Source organism: Saccopteryx leptura, chromosome 4 (genome assembly GCF_036850995.1).
Source record: "Saccopteryx leptura isolate mSacLep1 chromosome 4, mSacLep1_pri_phased_curated, whole genome shotgun sequence".
Taxonomy (NCBI): Eukaryota; Metazoa; Chordata; class Mammalia; order Chiroptera; family Emballonuridae; genus Saccopteryx; species Saccopteryx leptura.
Window position 1 is genome coordinate 82,886,073 of NC_089506.1, and position 11,398 is coordinate 82,897,470.

General features: G+C 35.3%; 1 pseudogene; it reads left to right on the forward strand.

Moving 5' to 3' along the window:
* The first annotated feature begins 2,280 nt into the window (after positions 1-2,280).
* Positions 2,281-4,271, forward strand: LOC136404184 (rac GTPase-activating protein 1 pseudogene; annotated as a pseudogene).
* Positions 4,272-11,398: the final 7,127 nt, after the last annotated feature.

The following is an 11,398-nucleotide window of genomic DNA, read 5'->3' on the forward strand; positions in this document are numbered from 1 at the left end:
AACAAAGTTCTCATTATTGGATTTAAAAAAGTGCTATAGTACAAGGCTTGTCCTGGGCCACTGGGACCATAGATCTAAATGAATATTTGATATTAGACATTTTATAACTTATCACTATGCTGATTGTACTTGGTGAGAATCAGATCATGCCTTCTTGAACCCCTCATTACAGGGTACTAAGATTACAGACCTAAAAGCTACCAATGTTGCTGCTATCTATATATTGTTTTTTTTTTCAGTAGAAACTACACACTGGGTATTGGGATCTAGTAGAAACAGCATGCAACATTATAGGCATACAGGATACAAAAATAGATTTACTTATTACAGTATCTTCCATTGAATTTGTGGATGAAAAAAAGGTCAGAATAATTCAGATAAAGTGAATCAGAACAAAATAAAAACTTTGAGCTTGCATTGGAGACAAATACAGTGGTCCTTCATCTGTCACAGAGGTTAGATTCCAGAACCCTGAGATAGGTGAAAATCCACGAAGTAGCAACCTTATATTTATTTTATTATTATATATATTTAAGGCTTTATAAATCCTCCCCACACTCATAAACGTTTCCTATACTCTTATAAACACTTCCTATGCTCTTAAACACTTTCCACACTCTTAAACCTATGTAATTTTAAAAACATAACATTCTATATGTGTACTCACCAGTGAGTATACCGTAATATTCTTTTTATATGATGTAGTTAATATTTTATATTGTTTTCAATTTTTAGGCTATAAAATGCTTATTTTACTGAGAAAATAATTAAAATAATAAATAAAAATAACTATAAACCACAAAATCCCACGATATAGTGAAAATTCAGCAATACAAAATTGGATATATACAATTTTAAAATCTGTGATACAGTGAGACCATGAAAAGTGAACCCTGATATGGTGAAGGATGATTGTAACACTCTAATTAGGAGACTTCCCAAGAGAGTTTATTAATCATGTAAAAATTATGTGTGTGTTTATTGTATCTAAATGCTTATATATAGGTATATGTGTATAAGTCTATATATATATATGTATATACAGTGTGTCCGTAAAGTCATGATGCACTTTTGACTGGTCACAGGAAAGCAACAAAAGACAATAGAAATGTGAAATCTGCACCAAATACAAGGAAAACCCTCCCAGTTTCCGTAGGATGATGGGGCAGCATGTGCTCATGCACAGATGATGATGTAACACCGTGTATACAGTGGAGCAGCCCACAACCATGCCTGTCGAGATGTGGACGGTACAGAGGAAAGTTCAGTGTGTTCTGTGGCTCGCTAAATTCGAATCTGTGACCAAAGTGCAACGTGAATATCAAATATCGGCGCATTTATAACGAAGCGCCACCACATAGGAATAACATTACTTGGTGGGATAAGCGGTTGAAGGGAACCAGCAGTTTGGTGGAGAAACCCCATTCTGGTAGGCCATCAGTCAGTGATGAATCTGTATAGCTACCTAAGGAGCCCTAAAAAATCTGTGCATGAGCCCACATCAAACTGCACTGAATAGGTATGAAACTGGGAGAGTTTTCCTTTTATTTGGTGCAGAATTTCACATTTCTATCGTCTTTTGTTGCTTTCCTGTGACCGGTCAAAAGTGCACCATGACTTTATGGACACACTGTATATAAATACAGACAAATGCACATACTGTGTACTGTAGGTATTTCCTCAGGAGAGTTATCACATAATTACCGTTTGCATTACAATCAACCAACCTTAAGACCTTTTCTTTTCATTCATATTTATGGCTAAATGATGTGACTATATGTCTCTTCTTGATAAAACAATGATGTATGCATCATGGTTATACTTATGTCAACTCTCAGAAGAGTGGGATTTTCAGCAATTCAGCTGGTAGAAGAACACCTCTTGCAAAAGTAGAACAATCCAAATCTGTACAGTAGTTTAAATTACTTGCAGTAGTACATTTAGCTTTTGTACAAGAACTAGAAGCTTATTCTAAAGGGGTGTGTGTAAATTTTTACAAATTGTTAAACAGTAATGATAGCTTACTTATGTGTTTGATTGAGTGGGTTATATACAATTGGAAAATTTAAAATACTCTCATGTGGAGATCTGTAATTCTGGAAGGACTTTTAGAACTCCAAAAGTTAATAAAAGGCAGCATACGTTGGATGGTCCTAGAAGATCTAACAGAAAGTTTTGAAGGGACTAAAATAGAATGTTTAAGACAATATTTGAAGAAGGCTACCCAGGTGGGCTTGGTGAAGAGGCAGACTGGGCTCTGGGGGCTGCGAGAAAAGAAAGATGGATACTGCGATGCTAAATTTGTTGAATCTGTTTGAGCAGCTGGTATGCCTGGTGGTGATTCTCAGTGAAGGAAATGAACTCCAATTCATTCAGTTGGCAATGGACTTTGAGGACTTCCATAGGAAGTGCAGAGAACAAACCAGGAATGGAGGAAATACAAGAACCTTTTGATGAAAACAAAGAGTGAACCTAGTGCTCCAGACGTTAAGTTGAAGCACACACACAAACAGGTGGATATAGAGATCAAATGGAGACTGAGGCCGACTATGGAAAGCTGGAAATAAAGATTCAGATGATCGGAGAGTTGCTTATGTGTGACACATCTGGCAGCATTCAATTAAGTGAGAAACAAATTCAGCTCTAGCTTGCCTCAACAGAGGCCGATCATCCTTGGTAATGCTGGGAACAAAAGACTGTCAACTATTGATGAATCTGGTTCCATTTGTTCAGATAGCAGCTTTGATTAGACTGATTGTGGGGTTTTTTGGTAAAGACTTTCAGACTGAAGAAGAGAGAGAAAAGAGACATTCCAGTAGCCAACAGTCATTCACCATCCTCCTGGACCTATGAAGAAAACTTGTTCCATTGGCTCCACAATAGTCCAAGAGACTGAATCTATAGTTGCAAAAACTACAGTGACTGTTCCCAATGATGGCAGGCCTATTGAAGGAACATCCACTATTAAAACTGTGCCATGGGTGCCATGGACAAGATTAATTGTGCCATGATGAGACACTGAGGAATAACAGGTACCTTACAGCCTTGAAACAAGCAGCCAAGTAGCAGGCTGCTGGAACCAAGAACAGAGAGGTAAGTTTTAGCACTCTGTAGACTAATGGAGTGATGGGTCTGCATGACTTGTGCACTAATATTGTTAGGAAACTCAAATCTTTTGTTCCATGTGTAAAGCAGATAAAATTTGCCAAACTGTTTCTGAAGGGGGAGACTGTCATGTGATCTCTCACCCAGAATGTTGGGACTTCAGTTTCCTTCCTTGCACTTTTACTCTGATAGAAACACCTGCTAAGATTGGAGGGGGGATGCTGGCAGGTTATGTGTCCCAGACTTCTCCATGATCCCGTCCATTAGTGTCCACTGCATAAATGAGTTGGAGGAGAGAGGGCTGACTGAGACATGCCTGTGACGGATCTCAGGCTCTAACTAATTGGACAGTAAAAAATCTAAAAGAGAATTTTCTCTGAGTGACAACGGTACCTCACCTCAGCAAAGTTGATGACACCTATGCTCTCTGTAGCCCCCTGCAAGAATTCCTTCAAAACCTCAAAGAATCCTTCTGACCTTTTGGCTAAAGAAGACCTTTGTGGAAGCAGCAGAAATCACAGATGACATCCAAGCAACAGCAAAGCTGCAATGTACCAGTCCATTCCTGACTGCCCCAGGCTAACAGAGACACATTAGCTTTCCTCACGATTCACTTGCAGAGTGAATCAGAGCCCAAATACCAAAATAGATGCTACCAATCCAGCTAAAATCTGGCCCTACAATAGTTGCCCATGCTGTGCCCAATACAGACCCTGTTACAATGTTTCAGTAGCACTGTATCAACCCAAGATGGTAGAATGTTGGCATTCACTGCCCTTAGAATACGAGTGTCAGTTCGTAATGGTGGAACAAGAAAACATTAACCCCATGCATGTCACTGAAAACTCAAATGCCTTTCAACACCATAGACACCAAATATTAGAGTGAGCTTGCCGAGGCCTCTCATCACTCCTGAGCATCAGCTTTGTAATACTCCTTCATCCAGCTCTCTGTCACAGAGAGTCTGCTCCTCCTTTACCAGAAACACTCTTGGATTTGGAAGCAAAAGCAAGACAACCACCAACCTAGGATGAGAAGTCAATTTTTTTTGCTTCTCCAAAGTTCGAGTGAAGTCACGTCTCCTGTTACTTGCAGCATTTACTGACTGCAAAAGGGTGCATATGTACTCTCTTGTTACTACTTTTAGCATTTTCCTAGGTCTTTAATTAAATTTAATTATAAAAGGGTCTTTTATTAAAACTATATACATCTCCAAAATAAACCCCAATATTTGAAGTAGCAGTCCAAGTATAAAAGATGAGTCCCATGGAGGTAAACAATTTATGCAATTACTCTGAATAAAGATATATATATATATATATATATATATCTTCTCTGTTGAGGTAGCAATAGTTACTTATGACTCTTCAGAATGGCAAAGGAAAAAAAATCATTTTTTGAAAAAATTTTCATGTAATTAATGCCAAAGGGACATAGTCCAGTTAATGGTTTTGGGGTTGATCATAACAAACTATTACTTATAGCTTCCCAAGAATTTCTAAGGGTTCTATAAGTATCAGTACATTATCAATCTCTTTTTTGTAAATGTTATTATTGAAGCAATGGTCAAGAATGTTCCAAAAATATAAAAACAATCTGCCCTGGCCAGTTGGCTCAGTGGTAGAACCTCTGCTAAGGTATGGATGTCTTGGGTTTGATTCCTGGCCAGGGCACACAGGAGAAGTGCCCATTTGCTTCTTCACCCTTCCCTCTCTCCACCCTCTCCCAACTCCACCCCTCCCTGTCTCCCTTCTCTCTATCTCTCTCTTCCCCTCCCACAGCCAAGGCTCCATTAGAGCAAATTTGGCCTGGGCACTGAGGATGGTTCCATGGCTTCTGCCTCAGGTGCTAGAATGGCTCCAGTTGCAAGGGAGCAATGCATCAGATGGGCAGAGCATTGCTCCCTAGTGGGCTTTCTGGGGTAGATCCTGGTGGGGCACATGTGGGAGTCTCTCTGTCTCCCTGCTTCTCACTTCAGAAAAATACAAAAAAATAAAAATAAATAAAATAAAAATAAAAACTGTGAATTATTTCAATTTGGATCATTCATATGTGTTTTCTAAGTTTAAGGGACTTATTTTGTAATGATTATGATATACTGATCAACTAAAAGCACCATATTATTTGGAAATATTTAATTCATTCTCACTTTCAGAGTAGTGTTTTGATAAGAAATTTAAAGAATGAATTAAAACATTTTCTAAAAAATTTTAAAAAGAAACAAGAGTTTATCTGCATAATCAGTCACTAGATTTAACACTTTAATCAGGAAGATATAAAATGAGATCATTTGGGGTGAAGAAGTGAGACTACATGTGTAGGTAATGATGCCACAGGACAGCTTGTTTCTGTTGTAATGTAGAATCTGATAGTACTAAGGGCTTGTTTCAGTTTATTGGCTCCTATTGAAAGAGACATTTGGCACATGGCATTATCTCTAAAATTTAAAATCTCACAACACTTATTCCAAACAAGTTCTCTGGTCGGATATGCCTTTTGTTGCTTGGACATTTATGCAAAGGATATATCTATTGCTCACAAATCCAAGAATGTAAATAAATGAAAGCAAAGACACTGGTTCAGTTAACACCCTTTGCCAATTTTACGGTTGAGGGTTGTACCTGAAATCTTCAAACCAAGAAGAAGAAGCATAAATCTGAAATAACTAAAAACAGGGAAGGTGGTAGCTTAATGTTAAAGGCACTGGGAAGTGAGTGCTAACACCACAAAAACTGATGATGTTTGTTCTCTCAAGAGTATTTCAATTCAAGAGAATGACCAAACGTAGTCTTTGCCCCTTAGGGAAGACTACCTGCATGTATTCTTTTAAGAGCTTTGCCAAAAATTTCTTCTTGTGTAAGCCAGTAAAAAAAAAAAAAAAAAAGGTGACATAGTACTTTTTAATAACCTTACTGAATTTAGTCATTTGGCCCTTTCTTTTAGTTACAAGGTTTTAGACTATGCTAACTAGTCAAGTCCTTCTGTGATACTCTCAAGGAGATATTACTTTGAACTATGTATATCTGTAATTGTATAATATTCCATCACTTGTGCATTAGATAACTGTAAACCAGGCTGACACACTACTAAAGCAATTGCTGAGATATATGGGATGTTGCCATGCTATGGCTTACTTGGTATGTCAGAGTCTGTATTCTACTGATTTAAATATACTAAGTGTAAATGCAATGAACTTAAGGATGGGACTTGAAAAGAGGTTGATGATAATGATGGAGCTAATCTAGGGATGATGCATGGTTCACACGGATGTTCTCTTTTAGAACTCCAAAGAAACCCTGTTTAGCTGTTCTTATGGTACTTAAACTGGGTAGATTTTAGGAGTAGGATATGTAAATTATTAATTTCCTAATAACTACAATATGGTGTGTATGTAAAATACAGCCTTTTTAGACTACACTCATGCTCCATGGTAACAATGGCAAATGCAGTAGTGAAGTCAGCATTGACCCCATTGGTCTTAAAAGGATTTAGAAACAATTGATTTTTACCTAGGTGTTTTGAGCCAAACAAAAATAGCATTTTGGGAAGCATGCCACAAATATAAGAAGTAGATATTGTTTCATACAGAAATTTTAAAGGAATTACTTTGGCAAGTAACTAGCCAAAATTGGCAAGACTTGGGAAAGTTTGTGGAGCATTTATATCTATAAAAAAATATAGTAATTTTCCTGAGTGACACTTTGGGAGAAGGTATGACCCCTTGCATAGCTGTCTCATGCGTTGATAACCATGGGGTCAAATAGGTTGTGAAGAGAGTAACTAAATATTATGGAAGTTCAGCACAGAGAAACTCACTCATGGAAATAAATAATCTGAAAAGTCCAAACTGTGAAGATTGTAACAGAGAAATATTGCCTAGGAAGAACTTCCCTGTTACACAATTGGTGGGAGGAGGGAAAATATAAGCTGCAGGAAGTCTTAACAGTAGGAAGTAAATGTACCATAGTAAAGAGTGTTATTTAAAATTCAATTTTTGTCAAAGCTGATTGTAACTGAGTTATGACTAGAACATAGACTTGATAGGCTCCAAAATTAATGAACAGTAAATTTGAATAACTATGTCTTTTATTGGAAATATATAATATAAATGAGACACCACTGATATATTGTGAATATATATTTGGTCTACAAAATATTATGTTAATAATACATCTGGTATTTGGTATATAAAATATTTGATTTTTTAAAGGCACTGAGTAGAAAAATATATATCCCTATAAGAAATCACAGAATGGTATGTTATTTGGGAAAATTGTTACTCCTTGATTGAAGTAGGCCCCATAGAAATTGACTTGAGCAAAAAGGAAATAAATTTAATTTCAGAATAATTAGATATACATCTGTCATAATTATTTATTAGAAAAGCATAATTAGTAATTAGTGAAACAGCAAAAATTAAATCAAATTTGTTAAAATATTAAAAATGTGAATGATGTGATTAAGACTAACATATCTAGTCAATCATGCTAACATTGGTTTTAGAAAAAATCTCCCTTTTGTTTGCAATATCAAAAATATATTTTTCAAAAGGATATAGAGGGTGTTCAAAGTATATTTGGCTATATTCAGAATATAGTGGACTGTTGTTAAATGGTTAACAGTGGGTCTGAATTCATATTTCACACCCAGGACCAGTTAAGAATTAGACCCTGGATTTACCATCTTGAAACTGTGCTCCCAGAATACGTAAAAAATCTGAATAATGGTCTACCAAGCATATTATGCATGCTTATCAGAATTGTTTATTGTTATACTTCACAGGAAAATTGTTGCTGCCCTGGGAGTGGTGCAACTTGATAAATGCAGCTAAAAGACATTCATGCAAAAACAATATAAAAGGTGAGTAATGAAAGTCGTTGCTTCTCTGAATGGTTGTGTCCATGCCCTCTGTCACTCCTTTTGCATTCATACATGCCCTGGGTAGTAGAGCCCCCAGGGAGCCTTGGCTATTTTGAAACACATGAATGCAAATGCTATCTTGGTGTGTGATATATTCCCTGATTTTAAATGAACAAAAAGGTGGGGAATGGAAAGTCAGACAGAAGTTAGTCTTTGTTGCCTAATTTTAGAGGTGATATTCCATAATTTTGCTATACTCTGTTTGTTAGAAGTGAGTCATTAGATCCAGCCATAATTAAAGAAAATTTTATATAAAGGTATGAATAATAAGAGGACAATCACTAGGAACCATCTTGGAGGTTGCCTACAACACTTATAAAAAAATCTTGGCCCTGGCCAATTGGGTCAGTGGTAGAGTGTCGAACAGGCATGTAAAAGCCCTGAGTTCGATTCCTGGTTAGGGCACAAAGCAGAAATTACCATCTGCTTCTCCTCCCCTCCCGCTCTCCCTCTTTTTCTCTCCTCCCATAGCCATGGCTTAATTGACTCAAGCCATTGGCTCTGGGCACTGAGGATGGCTCCCCAAAGCTTCTGCCTGAGGTGGTAAAAACAGCTCAGTCATAAGCATGACCCCAGATGGGCAGAATATCGGCAGCAGATAGGGGTTGCCAGGTGGATCATGATGGGGGGCATATGAGAGTCTGTCTCACTATCTCTCCTCCTCTCACCTAAAAAAACCCACAAATCTTTAAGCAACAAATTAACATTTGCCTCAAAGTGAGTTTATGTGACTTTTAAATTACTTTCAATTCAATATTTCCATAATTATATAATTTAATAGTGGAATTATAGTAATTATAGATACATTTTATAATATATTTAAAAAACTGAATGGATTTTTATATTTTAAGTTATTTTTTTCTTAATAATAAAACAGAAAAGTTCAAAATATGTATTCAAAATTCTGCATATATTTGTAGTTTTAAAGTATTTAACCTTGTATCTTTTATAAATTTATTTTAAAGATTTAAAAATATTTTAATATTATTTAAATAAATTTGTAAGTATTATTATATATTTATGGTTAAAACTTCCCCCCAATATATCTACTTGATAGAGTTTTCTTTTAAATGACATTTTCCAAGCACAGTAAATATTTTTCCTTAATTTCATAAGAGTACTAGGATTAGAATAATTTTGTAATTACAAAATATTTACATTTATTTTTAGCTATCTGCAATTTACAAAGTCTGAATTTAAGCCCTGAATTTCCATTGTTAAATGAATGTGACACAATTTATACTTGTTCAAAATAAATAGTTTTTATATCTTTGATTCCTATACATAATTATAGTACTTATTGTTTAATTTAGGATAATTTTCAAGGAAATAAACATTTCTTAACTCTTAGTGCCAATTTATTTTCTTTAATACCCGATATTGCCAAATTGAAAATTTATTTTTATTCTAATACATAAAATTAATTTGTATTAGCAGTAATATAAATATATAGGAATATATTTCTTTTAAATATGGAAAATGGCCTGACCAGCCGGTGGCACAGTGATTAGAGCATCAGACTGAGATGCAGAGGACCCAGGATAAAACCCCATGACTGCCAGATTGACCCCAAAGGTCGCTGGCTTGAGCTCAAGGTCACTGGCTTGAGCAAGGGGTCACTTAGTCTGCTGTAACCCCCCCCCCCCCATCAAGGCACAAATGAGAAAGCAATCAATGAACAACTAAGGTGCTGCAATGAAGAATTGATGCTTTTCATCTCTTTCTCTTCCAGTTTACCTGTCCCTCTCTCTGTCTCTCTCTCTGTCTCTGTCTCACACACATACAATATATATATATATGTATAAATATATGTATATATATCTACACATATATATATAAAACTGATTGAAATATATATGAAGTTTTAATATCTGTGATTATTTTAGAACTCAATGGAAAAGTTCTAAAGATATATATATACACATAATATATATTTTTTAGATAGTTATTGATTGATTTTAGAGAGAGAGGAAGGGAGAGAAGAAAAACATCGATTTTTGTTGTCCCACTTATGCATTTATTAATTGATTATTGAATGTGCCCTGACCAGGGTTAGACCCATAACCTTGTTTCGAGACAATGCTCTATCCAACTGAGTTAGCTGGTCAGGGCTCCAAAGATAGATATTTTGTAACACGCTAAATTGATTTTTCAAAATCCATCAAAACTGGTGGCTAAGTTAAAAATATTTGAATAACTGGTATATTTCAAATATTCTGAATGACCACAAAATATTAAAGAAAATAGCATATATTATTTTACCTGTATTGCTGTAACTAAGATATAAGCAAATGAAAGTTACAGTTACAGTGTCCATACTATTTCCTGCTAAATATTATTATATCCAGATTTTAAAAAAATAACTCTCTGCTTTTTTAAGCCTTTTCAGTATAAAGTAAGCATCTGTGTGATTGGTTGCTGGGTTAAGAGGTTGCATAGATTACTAGATCCAGCTACATTTTACATCCAAATTAATGCCACAACTGTAACAAATTGGGATGCTCAGCAATTGTCAAACAATGTAGGGCCAAGGCTGGCAAATTAGTTAGTATTAGCATATAGACCTTTTGGCAGGAAAGAAAATCTCTTTACTTGGAGTGGGGCATTCTGCAGAATTTGTCAACTAGGATCTGCCACTGATCTCATTATCTCATTTGTCTTATTTAGGCTAAATTGGCAGTTATGTCTTCATGGCAAATGTTTGTTTTTATAAATGAGCAATGAAGCAGAATCTCAGAAACACAACACTAAAATGGCTTTACTGCAAGTTTTTAAGGTATTTCTGGAGCTGGATCATTGATCTACAGCTACAGAAAATTTTCTTTACCCATTGATTTTATTTTATATTTTGAACTTGCAGCTATTAGGACACTGACCACAGAAATGAGAGTTCTTTAAGTTTATTGAACAAAAGATATGGAGCATTCAGAATGTGAAAGATTTATTTTTTATACTAAGTAAGTTAAAGAATAAGAAAATATTTTTAATTTTGTTTATTTTAGTATAGTAAGTTAAAATTTCCTTACATGATCTTGTTTGGTCAAATCACATACCTTATACACTTATGTAGATCTCTATCTGTGTACACAGTATCACACATACACACAAACACATGTATATATACACACATACATATGATCTCACTATAACATGATTTTTTCTGATTTATTAATGTTAAACAGCTTATATTATTACATGGTGAACAAGGGATTTTAGAAAATTAAGTAATAGAAGCACTCTGTTTCCTTTCTGTGGGGACATACAAACACAGACTTACATAAACATACATATATAACCACAGAATAGTAGGATGTATGTATAGATGTGAAAGTAATGTGTTAATAATATGTACACAAACTGTTTAATACTTAAT